At 39.8% G+C, this 26,221-nt stretch overlaps 1 protein-coding gene across 6 annotated transcripts in view; it reads left to right on the top strand.

The window, feature by feature from the left end:
• Positions 1-752: 752 nt before the first annotated feature.
• A1CF (APOBEC1 complementation factor) overlaps positions 753-26,221 on the top strand; it is an 86,875-nt gene continuing 61,406 nt past the window's right edge. For 2 of the 6 annotated variants that reach the window (XM_089314858.1, XM_008270123.5), the window contains exons 1-2: positions 781-851; positions 4,676-4,711. The gene's annotated coding sequence lies outside the window, so the exon portion shown is untranslated. Of the gene's footprint in view, positions 852-4,675; positions 4,712-26,221 lie in introns of all 6 variants that reach the window. The other 4 variants (XM_070057677.2, XM_002718366.6, XM_089314859.1 and 1 more) reach the window with 3 other exon arrangements.

The raw sequence follows: 26,221 nt of genomic DNA, 5'->3' as shown, positions 1-26,221 counted from the left end.
CACAAGGGTGTGTTTGTTCTTCATTTTTCAAGTGGCATCTATCATCCTTGAGGCTTACTCTACAGACGGCAGCCTTCTCTAGACAGAGGATTTAGGAAGCAGAGCTCGTGTTTTTGAAGATGCAGCTTCTCTTCTCTGTAGGCAGCACAGTCCTCGCTGAGGTTTCAGGCACGGGCAACAGCAGCAGCTCTCACACAGCACGTGTGTCGCCGAGTGTTAGGCTGTCACAGCCCCGGCTCCCTTAACATCGGAACGAGCAGCCTGCATGAGAAGTATGCTCCCCCCTCACTTGATCTGGCCTATATCTACCTACTTGTTATATAATTACTCTGTATTTTCTGTTCACAAGTCAGTACTTATCTAAACACTTGACCTCAAACTCCATGTAACACAGTGATAGAAAAAAGTGTAAAACAAAGAAATATTCTCCTAAATTACCTTAGACTTGCTATCACTTTGGCATAGCAGAAAACAAGGGAGCTAACACACACACACACACACACAATCTTCGTGGCCCAAATTGTAGTGAGTTCTACTTTTTAGATATATGATTATATGTCAATAACATAGCTTCAAAATAACATTTATGCCAATTTTAATTTTGTAAACACAAAACAAGGGTAGTTTTGTGTGCTGTTTGGACTGTAGTGACCCAATTATCTGGTCAAAGGGCTGCATGGATGCAAGAGACAGGGTGAGTTAAAGTTTAACTCCGGGGAATTGTAAACCAAACCTAAAGCCACTGAACCTTTGGAGTTTGGTATGATGATTAGAACATAACCGGAGGGACACGCTGAATTCGCCACAATCAAGGAAACCTTTTCCGGGTGGGGATCTCTGAAATTACTCAGGTATGGTCCATGTGTTTTGCTTTTTCTGTTTCAAGTTTGTGAAACTGGGCATTGTACTATTGGTGGGAATGCAGCAAAAACATCTTTGGCACTCTTCTATTACTGAGCCTAACCCAGGGAGTGGGATAGTTTGCTTTTATATGAATTAAACAAACTGAAACAAAAAAAAATACTTAAGAATGACCATATAAGCTCAAAATGACATGGCCGCCATGTTCTGTTTCTGGACTTCATTAATTTCTGAGGATAAAAAACAACAGATTTACCTTTGGTTCAAGAGTGTAGCTGATATTCTGAGAAGTCTATGCTGTAGCCACATAGCAGCGGGACTTGCGGCTAACTGCCTACTCTGCTCCTAGGACCCTGGCAAATAAAATGTCATTAACAAGAGAAAGGGACTTAACATCATCAATAGGTTTTTGAGTTTCCTGTATTTGTCTAATTCCTATCATACTTTAGACTTCATATAGTGAGATATCTCCTACAGTGTCATTACTCCCATAAAAAAATGTTGGTCAATTCCTGCTATTTCCTCCTATTAACCAAAAGAATACCTAAGATACTAGCCTCTGATTCTAGCAAAAAAAAAAAAAAAAAAAAAGAAAGAAAGAAAGAAAGAAAGAAAGAAAAAAGAAAAAAGAAAAAAAAACAGTTCTGGAAAATGATGACTGGTTTTCAGTGTGTTAAAGTTCAGCCATGGGACAGCTAATTACTAGATCGTTTCCACAGTTTGGGCAACTGTGCTACAGTGGATGTATTTCACATTATCATTTTATTCATTCCATAAAGATGATTCACAACCTAAATATGAGGATATCTAATCTAATGAAATAAATCAAACACGGTATTTAATAAGAATATTACATTCCTATTAGAAAACTTCTAAATTCTGATTGAAAGACTTACCAATGTAGGTTCCAAGGAAAATTAATTTCAGCTTAAACAAATTTCTTTATGTATGATTTGGATGTGTATTGTGCGTCTCGAAGATCAGCAGCACAGCCGTATCTGGGTGTTGTATAGGACTATTATCTCCTAAAGCATATACTCATCAACTCTACTCTCAATATAATTTAGGAGCATTGGTCTTGGCTGAACCATTCTTTATAATACACGCTGGGAAGCATGTGATGGGAGGATAGTTCTTGAAATAAAAGTGAAATCACATACTTGTCAAAGCAAAATCACTGATCTGTCAAAACAGTGAGGCTTTTTCCTAAGGACAGAGAAATCGATAGATGACTTGGGGTTCATTCTTAAAGGTCCCATTTGCTGAGGTAACAGCAACACTGCCAATTTTAGGCAATTTGTACATTTTGCTGTTCCAATTCATTATGTATCAGGTATAAGGGAAGAGAGAATAGAGTCAGCAAGGAAAGTCACTTTGCTGTGGAAAACATTATTAAATGACAGATAGATATAAAAATCATTAAATCTTTAGTGATTACTTCCAACTGAGCTTATACTAAATTAGCTTCATGTCATTCCACATATAATTTCTTATATAGTGTTCAGTGGTTGTTAACAAATATAGGTCAAAAGAAAAATGCCATGTTTTGTCTCTACATTTAATTTATAATGAACATATTATTTCAGGAATATCTTATTAATATTTCTCAGAAGTGGACTCCTCAGAAGACAAATTAAGAAAGAACAGTTTTTATAGTCTATGTCCAGACTTCATGATAACCCAAATTGAATGAAAGAATGGAAATCATTACTATCTAACACATCTAAAGGGATCTTACAGCCCAGTCAGATGGCACCAAACAAATTATGCCTAAGAGACTTTGAAAATTAATCGTAGAAAGGCCACTGGACATTTCTGCAGATAGAGGAAGTTTGGAATGCATTTTCCAAAACCCACTAGGTTTGTGGTCTTCTGTATACTATTTGACTTCCCTGAATCTCAGACTCCTGAAATATGAAATGGGGGCAAAATCTAGTGGGAAAATTCTGTGAGGATTAAATGAGATGATAAAACAAAGCAGTTAAGCATGGTGCCTGGTGCTTAGGAATGCAGCCTAACTCTCTTCTTTGTCATTACTCTGTTTGTAACAATCTCCAGAAAATTTCCTACAACTGTCCAAACTTACACATGAGAGCTCCTTTCAGTCAAAACAATGCTAATATATATGTATATATGTATATATATGTATATATATGTGTGTGTATAGTGTATACAAGCAATGAAACTGATTATTCAGATAGTAACCCCCTCCTCTATTAAGAAAGTGCTAATCTACAATACTGTTTTTAATATTACTGCACATGCACGAATATACTGTTTTCAGAGACTATGGCTCAAGAAAACTCATAGCTAAAAGCTCAACATGCATTTCACTCAAACCCATGGGACACTGACACAGTGTACGTTCATTTCTTCACACTGTCAGTTAATGTTAAAAATCTGTTTCAATAATTGGCTATTAAAATATTGTCATCCCTTGGAAAGCTAGATAGTACTTTGGGTACTATTGCACAATAGCTTTCATTACCTTACATGTCTCTTAATGACTCAATAAGTTTAAACAAGACAGTATTGATCGACAGAGGATAAACACCATTTTACCTTATTCATGGAAACTGTAACCAGGCGCCTCTAAAGTGCAGTCCTAACAATCCACACTCACCCAGGAAAGGCAGCTGGAAAGGGAGCAGTGTTTCTCCGTGACATGCTATACAAGAAACCCAAGTCCCGTCTGTCCCTTGGCCTGACACTGAAAACCCAGGTGGTTGTTATTGATAAGGATTTATTGCTGATCAGCTCAAGAGAGACAATTTTTCATTTTATGCCATAAAACCTATTTTAACTAGGTTATTAGCTTTAAAAATTATTTAGAATTTTTAATTTAATGAACTAAAATTTATACTGTTTTAGTAAGGTGAAACAAAAATTTAAATATTTTCATTTGTAAAAATTGTTTTGACTAAATTATGCTGTTATTTGAACTTTCTAATTTTTTTCTCTTAAAGATAGACAAGTGGAGCTTTTTTCTTATGTGCATATAGAGCGGATTTTTTTTTTTTTTACAGGCAGAGTTAGTGAGAGAGAGAGACAGAGAGAAAGGTCTTCCTTCCATTGGTTCACCCCCCAAATGGCCACTACGGCCGGTGCACCGCGCTGATCCAAAGCCAGCAGCCAGGTGCTTCCTCCTGGTCTCCCATGCAGGTGCAAGGCCCAAGCACTTGGGCCATCCTCCACTGCCTTCCCAGGCCACAGCAGAGAGCTGGACTGGAAGAGGAGCAACCGGGACAGAATCTGGCACCCCAACCGGGACTAGAACCCCGGGGTGCCAGCGCCGCAGGCGGAGGGTTAGCCTAGTGAGCCATGGCGCCGGCCAGAGTGGAATATTATTAACAATTACATAAAAACATTTTCCAAGTTTGTTTATTCTAGTAGGGATCAGTCTCTGGTAATATTAAGGGAGAAGTAGTAATAAGGATGGAAGATAACTCTCTGGCTTGCACAGCTACCTACAGGGTTCTGCTCCAGTCAGTAATATGACTAAAGAGAATAAGCATATGACAATTTGGCTAGACAGAATGTCTAAGAGAGCAAATGATTTATAATTCCATAAAACCCACTTTCAATAGGGTTCTAATGCCTTTCCTTCCTCCATCAGTTAAAAAAATCATCATTGTTTTGGGATGCTCAATCAATTTAAAAAACTAGATTTAAGTCACGGAATTAACTACTATAGTCTGTTATTTCCATTGCATAGTCTAGTTCATAAAAGCATTTCTTACAGAAGAATTTGTGTGGGAAGTTTAAAAATGCCAAGCTTCTTCGCAGTTAACTTCGTACGCCTGGTTTCTTCCAGGAAATTGAGTCGACATTCATCATTCTGATTGTTAAGGTGAGTTTAACGGAAAGAGGCTCTTACCTGCTGTGCTGATGCTGATTATACAGTCAGCCTTCAGCTACCTTACTGGACATTAACAGAATCTTCGATCAATTCGAGGCTAGATAGGACAAGGAAGGGATGCCATATGGGAGCCACAGAAGGTAACAGGAAAGCCAGTCCTATGCTGTTTCCAGAACAAAATACCCCTAAAAGATTTAAACAAGTCCAGATGCTGTAACTAGGATGAAATGAAGGAGGGAGGATTATAAAAGACCTAATAGGCTGGCAGAGGACTAGAAAAGCAATAGGTGCAATTGTTACTACTTTTCATTGCCAGTAATTTAAGCATTTTTCTATCCAGCTCTTTTATTGGGTTTCTGTTTAGTGCTTATCTTTTCAGCTGTATCCTTTAGCATGAAATAAATTGGCTTAATATGTGTACTTAAAACTTAATGCCTCTTATTATATGCAACAGAAGTCAGAAATCAGAATCCTAGATGCCATGGCCTTGGGACAAGGTGGTGGATGGGGTGGTGGAATGGTCTTGGCACATGGAAATGCCCATCTCAGGAATTCTCTGCCTGATCCTCTTTCTTGAAGATCCCTGACACTGCTCCATGGTACAGGCATTCACTGCCAACTGATTGGAATTGGCACCTTGTAATTATGATGATGATATTCATAATAACTCAACTGTGACATCTTTATATAGCTCTTGCTACATGCCAGCCCATTGGTTCATTCATTTAATCCTCCCTCTGGAATAGATACCGTGCTATACCATTTTTCCAATGAAGCAGTTAAGGCAAGAGGACATGAAGAAACTTGCCCAAGGTTTCAAGCTAGTTAGCAGTATTCGGGAGTGAATTCTATCATTCTGGCACAAACTACCCTGCAAACACAGGATAAACAGAACAATTAGAATTAAGACTTGGAACTAGAAGCAAACTAAAAGACCCTGCAGTTGACAGAGAATTTCCCATGGATAGAAAACACTGTTAGGGTGAGAACCCAAGTATAAAACCCCAATTCCCCAGTGTGCCAACTCCCATGGCACACATTGTCAGTTCAACCCAATTCTCTACAGTTCCAGGAGACGGGTTATCTGGACCTCCATGGTTAAGAGAAATGTTTCCTTCACTAAAGTCACACCCTCCTTGCCTTGCCCAGACTCTCAGTCTGACACAGCAGAGACTCAGTTAAAGGGGACCCATCATTGGGGAGATTGTGATGTCCAGAGGATAGAAGAAACATAGAAAGAGGATGTAAGAGTTTCCATGGAAGGGGACAGGAACACCAGGCACAGCCACCACAAAAACAGGGGCAAGATTAGTTATGGAGTCGTTGATGAAAATACCCAGTCCTTGTCTTGAGTGTCTTGGCTACCTTACATGCAAACCCTGTTAGTGTCGGAAGAGGGTACAGCACCTACCACCTGGAAGTGTCTCGTCTGGAGGACAAATCCTTCTCCCCATGGAAAAAATAATTGGGCTGCGAGGTCTGTGTCTGCTAAGGGAGTCCCATATTTAAACTGACCTAATTTGGAACTTTAAATTGAGCCTGATGCTCCCAGATAGCAGCTTCAGCAGCCTGAATAGCTATTCACGTAGGATAATAATAGTTTCCAGAAGTTCCTTATTAAAATACACTTTAATTGGGATGCGGGGTGTGGGTGACAGGGACATTTCAGCCTGTAACCACATGACAGAGTAACAAGCCTGGCAAAGACTTTGGGCAGGATACTCAGGAGTCGTTAACTTTTGATGAGGAGGGGAAGGGAAGACATGGAGGTCAGGTGGCCAGCAGCGCAGTGTCATGAGCAATCCAAAGATGATGAGAGAGATGTGAAAAGCAGGTGTTTGATCTTTGAGGAAGAAGTTCCGCACTTATTAAATAATTTTGATTTGGAATTAAAGTCATCCAGACATCACACTTACTGGATATCAGCGTCAGTCCCTTCATGTTTCTCCCATATTGTCTAACAGGTGCTCAATGTAGGTGCACTTGAACTAGAATCATCCAGGGAGTGCCAGTATGTGGACCTTGAATATAATTCTAAGAGCAGAAACTCTTTTCATTTCCCTTTCAGAAACAAGCAATAAAGTTTAATTTTTCCTATAATAATGCAGTAACTCAAAATTGCAAGATTCTCTGTAGTTCAATGACCCAAACCTCTGATTCACAGCACTGACACAGCAGAAAGCAAAAACACTGTATGTTAGAAAGCTCTGAACCCAGAATGGCTAAGCTCAAATCCTGACTCCTTCACTGTCTACTACATGATCTTGACAAAATTCTTTGTGCTTGTTTCTTCTGTAAAATTGGAGTTAAGAATTAGATCAGACAATACACATGAATTGTTTGGAACAATACCAAGAAAGAATGCATAAACTTCGCTATCATGGCTATAATTCTCATAATATTTCTGTGTCTACTACCCAGTGCTACATAGGAGATAATTGGTTACAAGGAGAGAAGCTATGAAGGTGAAAAAAGAGTGGTTTCCTATCCTGCAATGAGGTGGTTGAGAAGTTGACCCTATACTTAGCCCTGGCTCGTGGCACAAATCTGCACCAGCCTCTCCCTGACACTGTTCCAAGTTTTCCAAGGCATGAGATGTTCTCTGTGCCAGGCAGGGCCTCCTAATTAAGTCAGTATAGAATGATTTGAAGACACCTGGGTCATTAACAAGAGAAGCAGAATAGAATTACAGATCCTCCTGCCAGAGTACAAATCTCTTGGGCTTTGTTATTTTCATAGTTACAACAAAAAAAGGTCTGTACTCAAAGCCACTTATGAAATGCAGGTGATACTGAAATACAGGATGGCTGTTAGCAAAACAAAAATGCAAGCACGGAATAAATTAGCCCCTCCACAGGCACAGGGACTTTCTGAAGAGCAGGACCTGAAGAGAAAATGGAGTGGTGAGAGGGAGTAAGGTGGGGGGAAGCCAAGTGGGCCTCAAGACTGCTGTGAAAGGAGTTAGGAGTTATTAGGCTTCTCCTAAGCGCCCACTGCGATTGCAGGATAATCCATCACGCTCATCTTCAAGGTTTCTCTTTTTCTGAAAAGTTCACATATTTATCATTCTAAATTAGGAGTTCATTAAAGAAAGAGAAGGAATTTTGCTGGTTTTTCAATTTTCAAACCTAACAGTGTTTGGCGCATAATAAATGCACAACACTTATGCTGATTTATTTTTCTCCTATCTCCCCAATCTTATCTGTTATTATTATTATGCCCTTCCCTTCCCTTCCTCCCCAACAACTTGCATTCAGCATTCTAACCATACTCAAGTTTTTTTCATTCATCTTTGTTGTTTTCACTCCCATTTCTGATCCTCTCCTAACTGCTGACCATCCATCAAACGGGTCTGAGTAGAGAAAAGAGTATGTGCTAGAAATGAGTAGAATATACAGTTGGGTAAATATGATCAGTTATGAAGCAAAAAAAAGTTGACATTAACTGACAGAGTGATGAAATGTGGGACCGCATAAAGTGTTTTAATAGGAGAGCAATAAATAAATGAGTAAATAAATCTTTTTTTAAAAAAGGGGTATTTAAGAAAACTAACCTGCTTTATGCAGATAATATTAGAATTAGAAAACATCACAGCCAAATTCAGGAAATAATCCAGGTATGAAGTTATGGTAGCATTGATGATATTTAATAGCAGTAGGAATTCAAAAGAAGAGTAGCACATCATGACCTGGCTGGAAATAAGGAGTCACAAAGGTAATAAGGACAGTCATGCTGATGCATATAAATTAGCATAGAATTGTAACATATATAGCCTGGCTTGTTTAAGGGAAACATAGGCTGGTTTTCATTACAAGGGTCAAATTGCCTCAATGCCACTGAAATAGAGTTTTAGTTAGATTTTGTAAGCTTTACTCTAAGGAACAAGTATATTCCATTTGTCAATGATTATCAGTCTTGCTGAGAATTTTCAACTTAAGTTTTCCAAATTGGTCTGAGGATACAACAAGCAGCTATGAAGCTCAAAGGGACAATCTTAATAAAGAGAGAAAGAGACAGTAACAAGAGGCTAAGAATGAATAAATACAAACTCACACTCATCAGATATCAGTAAAATGCCTCACACATAATTGGTCCTAACACTACTGAATAAACAATGCTTTTAAGCTGAAAGATATCTACCTTGTATGTCATGATTACCACTTTATAAATTTATGAACCATTTAAAAAATTATACATGCAAAACATCTATTCTCATTAATCTATGCCATTCTAGAATTTCTAAATTCTGTGACTCTTTTTCTCAAGGGATCTTTAAGCATGATAGGAAGAGTTGGGTATTATTGCCTAATGGAGATAACACAACAGCCATCAGTAACCTGATCTTATGGGAACTAGAACAATGATATGGACATCAGAACTATCTATATACATGTAGTTAGGGTTCTCCAGAGAAACGTAATTGATGGATGGATGGATAGATGCATATACAGATAATGACACATAAAGAGATCTGTTAGATCTGTTATAAGGAATTGGCTCGTGTGATTATGGAAGCAGAGGTCCCAAGATTTACAGTTTGTAACAAGCGGATCCAATGTGTTGTTTCAGTCCAAGTCCAAAGGTTTGAAAACCAGAAGAGACAAAGGAGTTCTAGCTGGAAGCAGCCAGGCGCGAGGCACAGAACAGCCAATATTTCATTTTGAGGCAAAAGGAAAAAAAAAAAAAAAGCAATGTTCCAGATCAGTGCAGTCAAGCCAGCAGAGTTCTCTCTCAGCCTTTTTGTTCTACCCTGGTCTTCAGTGACTGAATGAAGCTAGCTCACATTAAGGAAGGCAAACTGCTTTACTTAATCTACCCGTTCAAAAGTTAAGCTCATCCACAAACATCCTCACAGCAATACCCAGAATATTTGACCAAATGGGTACCCAGTGGCCTAGTGACGACGACACATCAGATTAAATAACCACAGATTGGAAGGAGAGGATGGGGTCTGATTTTAAGCGTCTCTTCTTCCATACTACTACCTACTTCTCCCAACATATGCACAATTTCTATCTGCTGCTAATATTTTCCGGCGTTGATTAGGAGGATCCCTATTTCAGAGCTTCTGATACTCTGTTCAACTTGAGCACAGCATGGAGGATCATTAAGAAAGAGACTTGATGTCAGAGCTAGTTATGAAGGAAAGGGGTCAAGAGAAAGGACTCTCATTTGGTGGTGGTGCAACACCAGTCCCAAGAGTTTAATCTCCCTTATGTAGATGTACATATTCATGTCTGCACTTGATGGCCAACACATTCATATACCCACAGGTACTTCAAAAGTTCACAGAAAAGTTGAAATAAAAAATGTTTCTTTTAGTGCCAGAAAATGTTGAAATCCATTGTTTTTTTAAAATGTGCATTTTTTAAAATATTCAAACTTTCTTTATTGTACTCTCCAACATGTAACTGCTTTTTCAGTATTATTCTAGTATACTATTTTTTAAAAGATTTATTTATTTGAAAGTCGGAGTTACACAAAGAGAGGAGAAGGAGAGAGAGAGAGAGGTCTTCCATCCGCTGGTTCACTCCCCAATTGGCCGCAATGACTGGAACTGTGCTGATCAAAGCCAGGAGCCAGGTCTCTCACACAAGTGCAGGGGCCCAGGGACTTGGACTATCTTCTGTTTTCCCACAGCAGAGAGTTGGATCAGAAATGGAGCAGCCAGGACTTGAACTGGTGCCCATATGGGATGCTGGCACTGCAGGACGCGGCTTTATCCACTATGCCACAGGGCCGGCCCCCTATAATGTGCATTTTAACCAGCTTTTTGGAGCCCCACATACACACATGACTTATGGAGCAGGCATAAGGCTCTCTCAGCTAAGGAGACTGTAGAAGGGAGGAGCACCAGATAAGGATGTGTAAAGAAAGAAAACAGGGAAAAGTGAACATCTGGGCTTCACGAGCTGCCTACATGGGAGACTGTTCTAGGTAAGCAGATGGAAGGATGTCAAAGGTAGGAATTCCCAGAACTGCTCCGGTGCTTCATTGTCAACCTGCGTCAGCTCCTCCCTGATCAGCTCCTCTCCCTTCTAGAGGCCTTCCTTACTCCCTATCCTTTCTCTACTTCCTGGCTTCGGCTTCCTCTTCACCCATGCGGCTACAACAAATAATGGTTTTTAATGTGGATAGTGATACTATAACCACATTTGTGGTTGGTCCCCATTGAGACTGAGTTGAAAACAAATCAGTTGAGGCCGGTGCCACAGCTCACTAGGCTAATCCTCCGCCTTGCACACCGGGTTCTAGTCCCGGTCGGGGCACCGGATTCTGTCCCGGTTGCCCCTCTTCCAGGCCAGCTCTCTGCTGTGGCCAGGGAGTGCAGTGGAGGATGGCCTAAGTGCTTGGGCCCTGCACCCCATGGGAGACCAGGAGAAGTACCTGGCTCCTGCCATCGGATCAGCGTGGTGCGCCAGCTGCAGCGCACCAGCCGCGGTGGCCATTGGAGGGTGAACCAACAGCAAAGGAAGACCTTTCTCTCTGTCTCTCTCTCTCTCACTGTCCACTCTGCCTGTCAAAAAGAAAAGAAAGAAAGAAAGAAAAGAGAAGAGAAGAGAAGAGAAGAGAAGAGAAGAGAAGAGAAGAGAAGAGAAGAGAAGAGAAGAGAAGAGAAGAGAAGAGAAGAGATCAGTTGAGCCAGAACATAATAAGAAAGAGTTGGTGGCCGGCAGCTTGGCTCACTTGGCTCATCCTCCACCTGTGGCACCAGCACCCAGGGTCCTAGTCCCGATCAGGGCACCGGATTCTGTCCCAGTTGCTCCTCTTCTAGTCCAGCTCTCTGCTGTGGCCTGGGAAGGCAGTGGAGGATGGCTCAAGTGCTTGGGCCCTGCACCCACATGGGAGACCAGGAGGAAGAACCTGGCTCCTGGCTTCGGATTGGCGCAGCGCACCGGCCGTAGTGGCCATTTGGAGGTGAACCAACGGCAAAGGAAGACCTTTCTCTCTGTCTCTCTCTCACTGTCCACTCTGCCTGTCCAAAAAAAAAAAAAAAAAAAAAAAAAAAAAAAAGAACGAGTTGGTTTTGGTTTTTGGGATTTTTTTTAATCATTCCTCCTTTTCTCCTGTAATTTAGTTTCTAGGCTTTTTATTAGTCTTTTTCTTTTTTAATTTTTTTTTCATCTGAGTATCCATCTGGTCTATTTGGCAGGTGGAATGCATTTAATGACTGAATTGTTTTGACATTTAAGATGTACAAATTACAACTTAAGTCAGCTGTTCTAAACTCAGTTGCACGTTATTATCACCTGGGGGGCTTTGTGCTACATCATTTCCTGGGCCCTTTTCCAGACAAGAATCCCTTCCGAGCTGGACAGGACGATGCCCAAGCGCCGGTTGGTGATTCTAATGTGAGGCCAGGCCGCATTTCAGCTGGAACTGTCACAGCTATTCCCCAGCTAACCTTGGATGCTGGTTTGGAGCATGCGTATTAACAGTGGTACAGCATTTTAAGGATAGGACCATCAAGCATGTTACTGCAAGTCACACTTAATGGAATTCACTCCAACTGGATACAACCTCTGAGCAGAACATTACGTCAGAAGTTGCTTTTGCAAGCATAAAAATAGGAGATAAAAAAGAAGATAAAAATAGGAGATCCTGCTAAACCAGACTCTTTTTGCTTTTTGTAGAAGGAAAGAGATTTTTCTATGAATTATATTGAGTCTGTTAAAAACTAAAGATAAATTAAAAACAGGAGAGGGTTGATAGAATAAATTTCAAAATTCCATTTTTGACAAGATGTGCCTAAGTTAATACTTTCTCTTCTTGTCTTGTGCAATCTACAGTTCTGAGCTAAATCCCAGGGATTTAAAGGGCTTCTTATTGATATTTAAAGGGCATGTTAAGCAAATCAATAGTGATTTTTTTTGAAACAGATAAAATGTACCTCTGTAATATTCACTTAATGAGAATGCTAAAAAGTAGGTGGTATTTCTACTGTATGTATTATGAATCATATCAACTTTACAAAGAAGTTGTTCTTTTAAAAATTACTTTTTACTCAAACAAAATACAAAGAATTCCTGGCTGCTTGGATTGTTTTGCAAGAATGATTGTGGGCTAAATGAGCATGTTTAACTCTGCAAAGTTTGGGTAACTTTTTAAAAAAAAATAAGATTATGTCTGATTCCTGATTTTCATGGAGTAAAACAGTAAGATAGTGGAGGGAGGGACTTGCTTCCTCCCCTCCTGCGTGTTTTAAGTATTTATACTATGCAGTAAAACACATATACAAAATTATAAAACAATAATCACTTGCCTATTATACATATGCATATTTTTTCTCTAATAAGTTCTCAGTAGCTCCAACTGTATTCTTCTCCAATACAGTTTTGTTTTTCTCTATATTTATTTTTACTGCAGTGCAACTTCCCCCAATATCTTGGGTTTGCTGTTTTAAGTTACTGCAGGACTAAGAATGATTCCAAATAAGATAGAATATGAATTTTAAATCTCAACAAATGGCAATCAAAGTACCAGCTGGCGCTATACAATGCCTTTGCAAAAAATAACCGTTTCTTTAGAAAGTCATGTCTATCAGTCTTATCTCTCTGGAATAGTTAACATCTTGTCCTAAAAGTGCAATGTACACTTCAGAGGCAGTCAGCAACTTCTTTAACCAGGACTGTCACCAAAGGAGCAGGAAAGAGTATAAAGAATTAAAGAATGGAAGAGAGTAAGAGTCAGGAGAAGGGAAAAGGAACTGTGTGAGCACGTTAGGTGGCGACAGTGAGAAGACCCTACTGCCAACGCTGTGTTGAGCCCGGGAGAGGCACTTTGGCTCGGGCTCCCAACAACTGTGCTGCCTCATCCAGTACTTAGTTTTCAGTCAATGTCTTCCTTTTCTGGCAACCTACAATCCAGAAGAACTAAAGACCAATAGAATCAAGGAACCAATACTTTCCTTTAAATAGAAAAATAAACCAGCCCCCAAAATGGCTCAGATCCTGCCAAGTGAAACATCACTTGGTAAACCACGAAGGCACCAGAACACAAGGTGCATTTCAGTGACCTGTGACTCAGCACCTTAGAGAGCCTGCTGTGACCATAGGCCCATTTTGGACCACATCCAGTGGAGAACAGATCCTGGATTTGTCCAAATGAACTGTCAGAGAGTCCACCGTGCAGCACTACTCATTTTCATTCCAGCAAAGAGCTCAAAGTACCGTAGAGCTTTAGATGACCGAGGGCACATTTCCCCATGGAAGAGAAGGAAGACCAACAGTCCCTCTGTTAGCAGCATGACCGGCTGTCCTGTGTTCTTCACAACAACCCCTTAAGGGAAGCAGGGCACATACTATAATCCTCCCACCCTCTATTTTTGCTTAACATGAGGAAACCAGAAAGAAGTAAAATGTAGTAATTAAAGGCACAAACTCTGTCCCCAGCTGACCTAGATTCAAATTATCTGTCTGGCCGGCACCGCGGCTCACTAGGCTAATCCTCCGCCTTGTGGCGCCGGCACACCGGGTTCTAGTCCTGGTCGGGGCGCCAGATTCTGTCCTGGTTGCCCCTCTTCCAGGCCAGCTCTCTGCTGTGGCCAGGGAGTGCAGTGGAGAATGGCCCAAGTGCTTGGGCCCTGCACCCCATGGGAGACCAGGGTATGTACCTGGCTCCTGCCATCAGATCAGCGCGGTGCGCCGGCCACAGCGTGCCAGTCGCGGCGGCCATTGGAGGGTGAACCAACGGCAAAGGAAAACCTTTTTCTCTGTCTCTCTTTCTCACTGTCCACTCTGCCTGTTAAAAAAAAAAATATCTAGCCGGCGCCGTGGCTCAATAGGCTAATCCTCCACCTAGCGGCGCCGGCACACCGGGTTCTAGTCCCGGTCGGGGCGCCGGATTCTGTCCCGGTTGCCCCTCTTCCAGGCCAGCTCTCTGCTGTGGCCAGGGAGTGCAGTGGAGGATGGCCCAAGTGCTTGGGCCCTGCACCCCATGGGAGACCAGGAAAAGCACCTGGATCCTGGCTCCTGCCATCGGATCAGCGCGGTGCGCCGGCTGCAGCGGCGGCCATTGGAGGGTGAACCAACGGCAAAGGAAGACCTTTCTCTCTCTCTCTGTCTCTCTCACTGTCCACTCTGCCTATCAAAAAAAAAAAAAAAAATCTGTCTGCCATTTATTTCCTGTGTGACCTTGGGCACTCAACTATCTCTCCGTACCTTGGTTTATTACCTGCATCATAGGAATAATATTATATATTTTCCACTTTAATCAGGATTAAATGACTTGTGCTTTAAATTTTTTTTCAATTATCACATTAAATGTATTCGGTAAATGATAACTGTTTCTTATTCTTTAGAATTTTGCCACATAATGGGGAAAAATTGGTGTCTTATTTTTCATTAGTCTGCATGATCACTGAGGCTAGCCATTTTAAATCACACATTTGTAAACTATTTTTTATTTTTTTCCCTGTCCACTGATTTTTAAATCTTATAAGTACTGCTTGCATATTGCAAATAGTATGTTCTGTTACATAAATAATAATCACTTTATTCCAGTCCGTGGCCTCCTCCTACTTTGCCAGTGAAGAAGGTCACCATTACAGATATTTGTAATTTTTATGGAGTCAGATCTGTTAGTTTTTCAGCTCTGATATGCTTGGTTTCAAAGAACTCCTAGACCACAAGATTAAAAAAAACACTCTCCTATGCTTCTTTGTAGTAGCTGTACAATGTTTTTAAAGTTATTTCTTTAATCCACTTAGCATTTTGATATAAGATGACACACGAACTTTTTTTTTCTCAAATGACCTACGATCTCCTTATGATTTGAAATGGCATATATTTGAGATTTTCAACATAAACTATGAGACTTTTGTTCAATTCCACTAATCCATTTGTCTATTCCTGTGCTTACTTTCATCTAAATGTTGATTAAAATGATTCCAAATCTACATGTTGTGGCATTTACTGCACATTTTATCTGACCAGGTGACCTGTAGAATCAATCTGTCAAATTTCAAAATAACTTTTTTGGGTTTAAATGGAATTTCATTAAATTAATAATTTGGGGGCCGGCACCGCAGCTCACTAGGCTAATCCTCCGCCTTGCGGCGCCTGCACACCGGGTTCTAGTCCCGGTCGGGGCGCCGGATTCTGTCCTGGTTGCCCCTCTTCCAGGCCAGCTCTCTGCTGTGGCCAGGGAGTGCAGTGGAGGATGGCCCAAGTACTTGGGCCCTGCACCCCATGGGAGACCAGGATAAGTACCTGGCTCCTGCCATCGGATCAGCGCAGTGTGCCGGCCGCAGCGTGCCGGCTGCGGGGGCCATTGGAGGGTGAACCAACGGCAAAGGAAGACCTTTCTCTCTGTCTCTCTCTCTCTCTCTCACTGTCCACTCTGCCTGTCAAAAAAAATTAATAATTTGGGAAGAACTGATATCTTGACAATAATAAGACTTTCATTTAGCCAGTCCTTGAAGCCCTCAGTAGAATTGTTTACTTCGTATAGACTTTAGACATTTCTCATTGTTTACTCTGTTTTATCTATTTCTTACATAGACTCATGATTCCTTATTTTGTAAGAAGTATATATTTTAATTACATTTCATTTGTTGTTGCTGTTAGACATTCACCTTATAACTGCTCCTATAGTATTTTACGACTTCTAAAGTTTCATATAGTTGATTTGTTTTTAGTGATCATGAGTGATTGCAATGTGTCATTAAGTATGACATTTAACAAATGGTTTTTTTTTGTTAGTTTTTTTTAACCCACAGCAACATTTTTATACTTAACAAATGGTTTTTTTGTTAGTTTTTTTTAAGTATGACATTTAATGCATGTTTATTCTAGATATTCTTTACTAATTTTAGAATATTATATTTTCTTACTAATTTAGGATGAGTTCATTTTTTAGCCAGTATTGGGCATTAATTTTATTAAGTGCCACAGTTACTGTGATGATCATGTACTTGATCCTTATCAGTGAAGTGAATTAAATAGAATCCCTAATGTTAAATATTTGCATACTCCTGGAACAACCCCATGTTGTTATTGTATATCGTTATTACAGTTTTTTGTTGAATGCAGTTCATATACATATTCATATGTGTTGTTGTCTAGTTTGTTGTTTTGTGATATATATGTCTGGTTATATCAGAGAGGATAATTCTATTGACAATGACATAATTTTTCCATTCTCCAAAAGGCTTGATATAATGAAGAAATTGTTTAAATTAGTTATAAAACTTATCTAATAAAACTACCTGTGCCTGGTTCTATTTGGGAGGAAGCACTGAATGCTTTTTTTTATTTTTTTAACTTTTATTTAATGAATATTAATTTCCAAAGTACAGCTTATGGATTACAATGGCTTTCCCCCCCATAACTTCCCTCCCACCCACAACCCTCCCCTCTCCCACTTCCTCTCCCATCCCATTCACATCAAGATTCACTTTCAATTCTCTTTATATACAGAAGATCAATTTAGCATATATTAAGTAAAGATTTCAACAGTTTGCACCCACACAGAAACACAAAGTGTAAAGTACTGTTTGAGTACTAGTTATAGCATTAAATCACAATGTACAGCACATTAAGGACAGAGATCCTACATGAGGAGTAAGTGCACAGTGACTCCTGTTGCTGACTTAACAAATTGACAATCTTGTTTATGGCGTCAGTAATCACCCTAGGCTCTTGTCATGAGTTGCCAAGGCTATGGAAGCCTTTTGAGTTCGCCGACTCTGATCATATTTAGACAAGGTCATAGTCAAAGTGGAAGTTCTCTCCTCCCTTCAGAGAAAGGTACCTCCTCCTTTGATGGCCTGTTCTTTCCACTGGGATCTCATTCACAGAGATCTTTCATTTAGGTTTTTTTTTTCCCCAGAGTGTCTTGGCTTTCCATGCCTATAATACTCTCATGGGCTCTTCAGCTAGATCCGAATGCCTTAAGGGCTGACTCTGAGGCCAGAGTGCTGTTTAGGACATCTGCCATTCTATGAGTCTGCTGTGTATCCCACTTCCCATGTTGGATAGTTCTCTCCCTTTTTTATTCTATCAGTTAATATTTGCAGACACTAGTCTTGTTTACGTGATCCCTTTGACTCTTAGTCCTGTGATCAATTTCTTCATTATATCAAACCTTTTGGAGAATGGAAAAATTATGTCATTGTCAATAGAATTATCCTCTCTGATATAACCAGACATATATATCACAAAACAACAAACTAGACAACAACACATATGAATATGTATATGAACTGCATTCGACAAAAAACTGTAATAACGATATACAATAAACAACATGGGGTTGTTCCAGGAGTATGCAAATATTTAACATTAGGGATTCTATTTAATTCACTTCACTGATAAAGATCAAGTACATGATCATCACAATTGTGAACAGAAATTGATGACTTGGACTGGTGGGATGTCATTGGTACATGCCACCTTGATGGGATTGAATTGGAATCCCCTGGCACATTTCCAACTCTACCATTTGGGGCAAGTCCGATTGAGCATGTCCCAAATTGTACATCTCCTCCCTCTCTTATTCCCAATCTTATATTTAACAGGGATCACTTTTCAGTTAAATTTAAACACCTAAGTATAATTGTGTATTAATTACAGAGTTCAACCAATAGTATTAAGTAGAACAAAAAAATACTAAAAGAGATAAAATATTAAGTTGTTCTTCAACAGTCAGGACAAGGGCTGATCAAGTCACCGTTTCTCATAGTGCCCATTTCACTTCACTTGAATGCTTTTCAATAAATTTTATCGTTATTAGCTTATTCAGATTTGTAACTTATCCTTAAAGCAATTTTTCAAATTTATATTTTTAAGTAATTATCCGCTAAACCTCTACTTTCTAAATTTTTGGTAAAAACATTTTTTTAGAAAGTCTCGGAATCTGTGGTTGTATCCACTTTTTCCTTTTGTTTTTGAAATATATTTTCTCCCTTTTATCTTGTCAGGATTGCTAGCAATATGCTAATATATTTTTTACATTTAAATTTTTTTAAAAAATTATAGAAAACTTATTTAATAAATATAAATTTTGAAAGTACTACTTTTGGATTATAGTGGTTCTTCCCCCCATAACCACCCTCCCACCTGCAAACCATCCCATCTCCTATTCCCTCTCCCATTCTTCATTAAGATTCATTTTTAATTATCTGTATATACAGAAGATCAACTCTACTAAGTAAAGATTTCAACAGTTGCACTCACAGATACACAAAATATAAAGTACTGTTTGAGTACTAATTTTATCGTTAATTTGCATAGTACAACACATTAAGGACAGAGGTCCTACATGGGGAGCAAGTGCACAATGACTCCTGTTGTTCATTTAACAATTGACACTCTTATTTATGACATCAGTGATCACCCGAGGCTCTTGTCATGAGCTGCCAAGGCCATGGAAGCCTCTTGAGTTCACATACTCTAACATTATTTAGATGAGGCCAAAGTCAAAGTAGAAATTCTCTCCTCCCTTCAGAGAAAGGTACCTCCTTCTTTAATGGCCCCTTCTTTCTACCAGGACCTCACTCACAGAGATCTTTCATTTAGGCCATTTTTTGCCACAGTGTGTTGGCTTTCCATGCCTGAAATGCTCGCATGGGCTTTTTAGCCAGATCCAAATGCCTCAAGGGCTGATTCTGAGGCCAGAGTGCTGTTTAGGGCATTTGTCATTCTATGAGTCTGTTGTGTGGCCTGCTTTCCATGTTGGATTGTTCTCTCCTTTTAATTCTATTAATTATTATTAGCAGACATTGGTCTTATTTATGTGATCCATTTGATCCTATCCTTATGATCAGTTATGAACTTAAACTGATCACTTTAGTAAGATGGCATTGGTACCTGCCAATGTAAAGGGATTTGGAGTCCCATGGCAAGTTTTTAGCTTTACCCTTAGGGTAAAGTACCTTAGGGGTAAGTACCTTAGGGGTAAGTCTGAGGGAGTATGTGCCAAATTGTACATCTCCTCCCTCTCTTATTTCCACTCTTATTTTTTAACAGGGATCAATCTTCAAATGGATTTAAACACCTTGGAATAATTCTGTGTTAAGAGTTCAACCAATGGTATTAAGTAGAAAAAGAAAATACTAAAAAGAATAAAATAGTAAGCTGTTCCTTGGCAGTCAGGACAAGGGTTAATCAAGTCACTGCTTCTCATAGTGTCAATTTCACTTCTACAGGTTTCCTTTTAGGTGCTCAGTTAGTTGTCAGAGATCAGGGAGAACATGTAATATTTGTCCCTTTGGGACTGGCTTATTTGACTCAGCATGATGTTTTCCAGACTCCTCCATTTTGTTGCAAATGACCGGATTTCATTTTTTTTTACCACTGTATAGTATTCTATAGAGTACATATCTCATAATTTCTTTATCTAGTCTTCCGTTGATGGACATTTAGGTTGATTCCATGTCTTAGCTATTGTGAATTGAGCTGCAATAAACATTGAGGTGCAGATAGCTCTTTTATTTGCCAATATAATTTCCTTTGGGTAAATTCCGAGGAGTGCAATGGCTGCGTTGTGTGGTAGGACTATATTCAGATTTCTGAGCTATCTCCAAACTGTCTTCCATAGTGGCTTTACCAGTTTAATATGCCAATGTATTAATCTTTTCAATCAGGTCTTACATTGACCAAGACTATAGATTTTTGCTCTATTAACACTGTTTATCTTTTATTCCTTCTCTTTTCTTTTAGTCCATTTTATTCGTTTCCTAGCTTCTTTAGGTGAATGCTTATTTTCAGTTTTTTTGTTTTCTAATAAATAGCAGCAATTTCTTCAGAATGGAATCTTTGTCTAAAGACTTATTTATTTGAAAGGCAGAGAAAGAGAGAGAGGGAGAGAGAGAGAGAGAGATACAGCTTCCATCCACTGGTTCATTCCCCAAAGGCCAGCAACAACCAGGTCTGGGCCAGGCTGAAGCCAGGAGGCTGGAACTCCATCATAATCTCACACATGGGTGGTAGGGACCCAAATACTTAGACCATTATCTGTTGCCCTCCCAGGCACAGCTGCAGAAAGCTGTATAGGAAGTGGACTGGCTGGACTCTAACTAGCACTCTGATATGCAATGCCAGCATTGCAACCAGCAGCTTAACTCTCTGTAACACTAGGCCCTGAAAACAGAATCTTGAACACATCTCATAATGAAAGGATATATTTTCATGAACATTGATTTATTATTATTAATGCAATTTTAGCTTTTAAAACATATAAGTAAGAGTTACATATAAAAGAAAGCTAAAAACAAATAAGAATTAGGAAAAGTAATTTGCTAATCCACCATCCAGAGGTAACCAATTAGCTTACTATAATGCAGGTCTTTATGACTGTAAAAATTAGCACAAAGGAAATAAAACCACATATTGTTTTGTAACCAGCCTTTTATACTTGATTATACTCCACAAATATTTTTCTAAGTTATTATATGTTCCATCAGAATATCAGTTACATTAACTGTACTATACCACTATTTATTCAAATGCCTTCTTATCACTATATATTTTGGTTTGGTTAGTTTTGTCTAATTTTCATTAACTAACATTATATAACAGATGAAAATACGCATAATCTCACAATCATAAGGACTTTTCCCAGCAAGAAGTGAAAAAAGCATAAATAAAATAACTAGATCAATTATTAAGGCATTAGGAAAGAACATATACAATACATTTAAAACTGCATTTCCCTCTCCTTGACAATTGCTAGAAAGGACAATGACCAATGAGAAATTCACAGATGATAGCTAAGGTCAGTCGATGAACACAGCTTATAAGGAGCAAGAAAGCGATCTTTACTGAGCACTTTCTGAATGCCAACCACTGTGCTCTCACATCCATTATTTACATAGTCCTTTTAAAACAGCAACAATTTCAAGTAGCAACATTCCCATTTTTGTTTTTTTAAAGATTTATTTCATTTATTTGAAAGAGTTACAGACACACATACACACACACACACACACACACACGGGGGGGGGGGGGGTGGCGAGAGAGAGATCCTTCATCAGCTTATTAACTCCCCAAGTGGCCACAACAGCAGGGACCAGGTCAAGCCAAAGTCAGGAGCCAGGAGCTTCTTCTGGGTCACTCACATTGGTGCAGGAGCCCAAGGACTTGGGCCACCTTCCAAAGCTTTCCCAGAAGCGTTAGCAGAGAGCTGGACAATGGAGCTCAGGGAGCTTGGAAATGGAGCAGCCAGGATTCACACCAGTGTGCACATGGGAGGCCGGCATTGCAGGCGGCGGCTTTATCTGCATGTCACAGGTCTGGCCCATCCCACTCTTGTTTTTAGAATAGGAAACCAGGTTTAGAAGAGCTAAATAGTCATAGTGGCAGAACTCAGTTTAAATGCATGCTTGCCCTTCTCTAAGAATACGTAATCATCCACAGAGGAGGATGTTGTCCATAGTTGCAAAGAAATTAATATAATACTCTGAACAGCTTGAATTTCATTAAGTCTTATCAAAGTGCAAATTGTTCCAATTTTAGTATATATGCTGCCAAAGCAAGCACTCAAAGAGCAAATCAGTGCAACCCAAATCAATGCATCATTGATTACTAATACCATAGTAACCCAGCTAGTTCTGGTTAATAGAGGTTCTTTTGGGTTTGCTTGTTTTTGAGATACACACACACGCGCGCGGTTTAAAGTATGTCACATATCGCAACTTTGATGACTTTGAAGTAGGCAGACATACATCTATATTTTAGAATTGCAGATACACTACATAGTTTCTAGTAATTTCACTCTGTTTCATGATACATGGCTCAATGAACAGCTATCACATTAATTCACTGCCAAAATAAACTTAAGAGCAATCATAAAACATTTTTCCAAGGTGAATATTAGAGCTGAATTATATTTCTTTTATGAAACAATGCAAGGTAATATTTACTGAACATCATTAGACAAATGCATGAACTGCGGTCATTAATCCTTCACAAACCATTTCAGTGTTATCTGGAACTTTTGAGAAAGTTAAAGGCCGAAATTCAGGCCGAAACCACTTGTAGCTCTGCCTGTTACACTGGAGTTATGTCCAGTCCACATCATGCAATGTCAGGGAACAGCAAAGCATTGGGCAAAGACCGGATTCTTGGAGAGGTCCCCATGCAAGTGAGTCCCATAGGGCCCCCACTCAGCTACAGAACACCTATCCTCAGCTTACAAGGTCACAAACGGTCTTCATCCTCATTTGGTTTCATTATCCAATCTCTTGTGAAAATCATATTAAAGAAATAAAATAGTAAATATAATCATAACAGCTCCTCTATTTTCCAACTCCATGTTGTTTACCACAGTGCTAGGTAAACAGCAGATACTAAATTAGTATTTGCTGATCCTTTTGTTAAAGCTGAGGATAATTACTTCCTTTAGTTTTTAACCAAAAAGACTTTTAATTCCCTATTTTCATCTCCTATTTGTTCTCTGCCTCATTCACAGTCACCATGTCTGCTTTTGCCTCTCCAAGCTATTCTTTGTTGACTCTTTAATGTGCTTTCCTGTCATGAGCTTCTCTTACTTTTCCTCATGTTGCTCCTAACTTACCATTTTGAGAGACTTTTTAAAACAAAATGAAATTTATTTTCCCACCATCTTTGCTTTCCTAGCTTCCAGCCCATGCTCCTCCAGGGAAATTTCCTACCATTGCCCTAACTTCGGGCAAATCTAGATAAATATCACTTAAACATTTCTCCTAGTTTTCTTTCTACAACTTGATTCCTGAAATGGGACTGATGACTGATTTTTCTACACAAAGTGTATGTGTTTGTTCTTTCTAGATCAGGTTATAATTACACAGCTTCATGTACTATCCATCTAACAGGTCTAGATATGGAGAAGTCAGAATTCACCCGAGACACACACACATACTTGCTCCTCTCTTCCAACTCTCTTATCATCTGTTTCATTGCCACCTCCCCTGAACCATGACCCTTGGGCACAGGAGGTCATCAGGGCCAGGCACCGTAGCTCTGACCTTGCCCCACAGTGAATTCTGGAAATTTCTATTGAGCAGCCTAAGTCAAGTGATGAGATATGTTCATTTCTGTCCCTCCTTGACTTTTAGGAAGGCAGCAATCTTCAACCCCGAATTTAGGTCCCTCTTTTGATAAAATGGACACTGACATTGCAACTATAAAACCAGATAAGCAGACAGAAGAAAAGTGTATTCAAATACCAACTTCAGTTTTCAATCTCTTTTTACCCTAAAATTTCTAGTATTCTTGTCTCTGAAAGAAATATAATGACATATTCATAAATACAGAGAAACCACAAAGATCAGTTTCTTGCATAAATCAAGTTCATACCAGCCTAGAGCTTTTGTAAAGTGATGGGGGAAAAAAAACACAGTAAGTATTAGGACATTAGATTTATGTTAGTTTTACTTCTGATTGAATTCAAGTCACTGTAATTTACCAAATCACTGATCTGAAATCTCTTGCCTGTCTCCCAAGGATCTATTGAGCACCAGCCTAATGTCAGATTAAACCTTCTGGGCAAAGAAAGATGAGTAGGCGATCATCCCTAACTCAGAAAGCCCACAGTTTAGTGAGACTGATAAACATGAAAGCAGGTCATTGACATACTATATGCAGGAATGTGCAGGCTTTCTTGGCAGCATTGGAGGAGGTGACATTTTTTGTCACCTATGGAGGTTGTCATAGAAAGCATCACAGAGCAGACAACATTTCAATCAAGTCAGGAGGGATTTCTAATGTGATAAAGTCGGAAGACAAGGGAAGAAAAAGGCATGCCAACCACACAGCCTGAGAGTGACAGAAGATAAATTAACTCCCAGAGTCATGATATGTGAATGACACTGCAAAGGACATCTACAATCTAATCCTGAAGGGACAATTGTCATTCCAAGGGCTCGAGACTTTATCCTTTCCACACTGGTTTTGAAACTCTCATGGAATTAGATAGAGATTAATAATCACAATAAAAGTATATAACAGCTAACATTCATCGGACAGTTACTAAATGCCAGGAACCAAATCTTTTAAATGTGTGTTAATATTTAATCTTCAAAAGAACTCTATAAAGCAGAGGGAATTTCTGGTTTCTCATATTAGTCCCTCCTTCGCTCGTTTTTAAGAATGAATATGAGGCAGCAAGAAAAGGGAGGGCCAGCGCCGCGGCTCACTAGGCTAATCCTCCACCTGCGGCACCGGCACACCGGGTTCTAGTCCTGGTCGGGGCGCCAGATTCTGTCCTGGTTGCCCCTCTTCCAGGCCAGCTCTCTGCTGTGGCCCGGGAGTGCAGTGGAGGTTGGCCCAGGTGCTTGGGCCCTGCACCCCATGGGAGACCAGGATAAGTACCTGGCTCCTGCCATCGGATCAGCGTGGTGCGCTGGCCGCAGTGTGCCGGCCGCGGTGGCCATTGGAGGGTGAACCAATGGCAAAAGGAAGACCTTTCTCTCTGTCTCTCTCTCTCACTGTCCACTCTGCCTGTCAATAAATAAATAAATAAATAAATAAAAAGAAAAAAAAAAAAGAAAAGGGAAGCACCTAGACGAGGAAGTGCTGACATCTCCGACGCCTTTCTGGGGTCATGGTGCTGTTCCTCCACTCTGCCCCTCCAACACGACTCATCAGCAAGAACATTCAGTCATGTTGGAGCACTTGCCACATGCTACATCTAAAAGAAACGCTTCCCAGGGGTTTTATCAGGTCATCTTCACAACATCATCATCCACAACACACTTGTTACCCCAGTTCACAGATGGGGAAACAGATGCTTAGAAAGGGCTTATGAACATTTCCTCCCTACAATACTAACCATAGACTCCCTTCACCCAGCTTCCATTCCTTAGCCCTTTCTTGGCTCATTCTCATCTAGACAAAGTGCCATTCCATGAATCTTAGAGCAGAATTCCCAGATAGAGTTGAGTTGCTTAGTGATTATATTGCCTCCCTCTTTTTCCTGTTTTATATACATATGCTTAATGTTAATTTGCCATTCATTATATTACAGGACGTCTTTCAAAGTCCTTTCAATACTCTGGTCATGTAAAATTCACAGTGATCTGGAGAGAAATAATGTTGTTGCCTCAGTTGAAGATACTGAGACAGATAGGCTAAGGAACTTGCCCAGAGCACACAGTAAGAGATCTGAGGCCACAGAGCCCAGTCCCAGGATCCGCTTTCCTAGACAGGCTCTATTCCATCTGACTTAGTAGGATTTGCTGTAACTGATCGCTTGCTTGTTCTCAAAATCCTGTCTTGATTTGATTCCAAACTACCTCACTTTCCTATTTCTCCTCCTATCTTTTTGCTGTTTTCTCAATCTCCTTTGCAATTCCTCCTTACCTCCCTGGTTTCCAGAAGCTACAGTGCCCCCAAAGACCAGTCCTGGACCTACTTTACTTAGTCTTTAAATGATCTCATCCAGCGTCACAGCTGAAATATCATCTCTCCACGGATAGTGTCCATGTCAATAGCGCTGCCTGAAACTATCCCATGAAATTCACATTCCTACATTGTAGCTACCTGACAACTCAACTTTGCCAGGTGGATGTTTAAAAGGCAA

This window comes from Oryctolagus cuniculus, chromosome 15, assembly GCF_051225735.1.
Source record: "Oryctolagus cuniculus isolate XC-2025 breed Fujian yellow rabbit chromosome 15, ASM5122573v1, whole genome shotgun sequence".
NCBI classification, from domain to species: domain Eukaryota; kingdom Metazoa; phylum Chordata; class Mammalia; order Lagomorpha; family Leporidae; genus Oryctolagus; species Oryctolagus cuniculus.
Note: the sequence above shows the minus strand (reverse complement) of the source record. Positions and strands in the feature narration are given on the sequence as shown.